Consider the following 2,518-nt stretch of genomic DNA (forward strand, 5'->3'; position numbering starts at 1 on the left):
GGTGAAGAGAGAGAGACACACAAAGAAAGAGAGAGAGAAAGAGAAAGAGAGAAAGAAAGAAGAGAGAAAAATCAGTGATAGCGTTGGAAACAGGGCAGGATGTCTGTGCCTTGCTGCCTGTCACTGTGAGAGATCACCACTGTGTCAGGTAGAAAGTGGGGGGAGAGGGAGTGAATCAGCGATAGCGTTGGAAACAGGGCAGGATGTCTGTGCCTTGCTGCCTGTCACTGTGAGAGATCACCACTGTGTCAGGTAGAAAGTGGGGGGGGGAAAGAGAGAGAGAGAGAGAGACAGACACACACACACACAAGGAAGCTCCTGGTTTAAGGTGCAGCCTTGCCCAGGCTGGTGTTCCCCTGTCAGGCCGGCTGGCACTGTTACTGCTGCGATGGGAGCAGATGGCACAGCGGGATGCAGGGAGAGGGGGGTGCCGAGTTGCTGCGGCGGCTGTGGCTAACGCAGTCACTTACCTCTTCATCAATCCGGCCTGGATGAGGAGCTGAGCCAGGTCCTGACTGACTGCTGCGCTGGGGGAGCCCACCATGAAATGGAGAACCACCTGCAACGACACTCACAGGAGTCAGCCAGCACGGAAACAGACCCTTCGGCCCTACCAGTCCGTGTTGTCCATTATCCCAAGCTCAGCTAGTCCTGGCTGCCTGCTCCTGGCCCATAGCCCTCCCAAACCTTTCCCATTGGCGTCGTTATCCAGATAAATGTTGTAACCGTGCCTACATCCACCACTTCCTCAGGACGGGAGGGGGCGGTGAGCAGAATGGCTGACGCAGAGCTCTGAGGGGTTTCAAAGTGGCGGGCGGCTACCCAAATGTAACTGCTGTCAAGCACTCTCTCACTCTGCTCAGAACTACATCCCCCGGCCAGAGCTCACTTTGGGGAGGCGGTGGGGGGTGGGGTGCTGCAGAGAGGGAGGATGGGTCAACACGGCATTCCTGAAACTGCAACCGTGTACTACTACGGCGAACCCCGGTCATCCGAACATCAGTTATCCAAACTCCGGATTATCCGAGCAAGGTTCTCAAGCTCCCGTAAAAACGCCAGCCGTTATCCGAACAATCCGTCATCCGAGTTCTCAGTTACCGTCTCGTTCGGATAATCGAGGTGGTTCCGTGCTTGACCGAGGCCAGGGATACAGGTCTGTGAAAGGAGACCATCTTCATTGAGTCAATTCAGTGGCAAGCACAACTTCCCAGTGAGGTAGCGTTAGGTGTGAGTACACCGTGGGAAACCCGGCAGCTAACCTGCGTACAAATACTCAGAGGCAGCCATGTTGATTGGGGCAGGGCGGGGTGATGGAAGATGCATTATGGGAGTATTGTCCCCCAAGGTTAATGCCTGGACATGTTCCTTCACCCTGAAGAGATCAGACCCCGCCTTACATCAAAACTTCTCGCAGAAACAGCATAAAACTAATTGGTAAAACGACACAATTTAAAGTTCCTCATCCAAATCAACAGATTAAGTTTATTCTCCTCAGTCACTAAAGTACCTCAGCACGAAGAGAGTTTGTCCTAACAGAGCCAATTAGTGGAAGGAATGTGGAAAACGACGAGCCGGCGCAGGCAGGAATGGGCTGAATGGCCTCCCCTGGGGGAATGGGGGAAACCAGGGTTCATTTCTGGTCCTCCCTTCCCCCGTCCTGTCGAAGTCAGGTGCTCAAAGATGGGACACAGCTGCGGGGTTGGTCGATTTGTTTCAGTCTCGATCTCGACAGCGGCCGTGCGTCTCGCACGGTTGATATTCTGGGAAAAGGAGGCGGCGCTGGGCGTTGGTAAAGCGAGACAAGCCCCCAGGACCTGTCAGGATCGATCCCAGAATGCAGGGGAGAGAGGGAGCTGAGGAAATTCCTGGGCCTTTGTATGTAATCGATGTCTCCTCTGGAGTATAGCCAATGTCATTGCTTTAGTTATGGAGGGAAACAGGGTCAATCCTGAAAGTTACAGGCCGGTGGGCCTTACCTCGTTGGTAGGGAAATTACTGGAGAAGATTCTCGGGGATTGGGATTTACTCACACTCGGAAACGTCTGGACTTATTAGCGATGGGCAATGTGGCTTTGTGCAGCGTCTCACAAACGTGATTTGAGTTTTTTTAATAGCTGCTGAGGGCAGAGCAGTCAGATACTGTCCACGTGGACTTCAGCAAGGCTTTTGACGAGGTTCCTCATGGCTGGGTCACACAGAAGGTGAGGTCGCATGGGGAGCTGGCTGTGCCACAGAAGGCAGAGAGTAAGGGTGGAAGGGTGCGGTCGTGACCGGAGCTCTGGGCCTAGTTAGGGTTCCGCAGGGATCAGCGCCGGGACTCCCACTGCCTTGTAATACGTATCAACGATTAGCAGGAGAACGTAGGTGGCTTGATTAGGAAGTTCGCAGATGATGCAAAGATTGGGGTGGCGGGAGCTGCCGGCAGTGGGAAGAGTTTTCGGGGGATAACACCAAGATATAGACAGGCTGGAGAGAGGAGCAGAGAAATGGCAGGTGGGAGTTTAATCCGGAGAAACGG

General features: G+C 53.9%; 1 long non-coding RNA gene across 1 annotated transcript in view; it reads right to left on the reverse strand.

Annotated features, from left to right (window-relative positions):
• LOC122546310 overlaps nucleotides 1-893 on the reverse strand; it is a 6,268-nt gene extending 5,375 nt beyond the window's left edge. The window contains exon 1 of the long non-coding RNA XR_006310710.1: nucleotides 471-893. This is a non-coding gene — a long non-coding RNA (uncharacterized LOC122546310). The remainder of the gene's footprint in view (nucleotides 1-470) is intronic.
• Between the last annotated feature and the right edge of the window lie 1,625 nt (nucleotides 894-2,518).

Source organism: Chiloscyllium plagiosum, unplaced genomic scaffold, assembly GCF_004010195.1.
Source record: "Chiloscyllium plagiosum isolate BGI_BamShark_2017 unplaced genomic scaffold, ASM401019v2 scaf_93393, whole genome shotgun sequence".
Classification (NCBI taxonomy): domain Eukaryota; kingdom Metazoa; phylum Chordata; class Chondrichthyes; order Orectolobiformes; family Hemiscylliidae; genus Chiloscyllium; species Chiloscyllium plagiosum.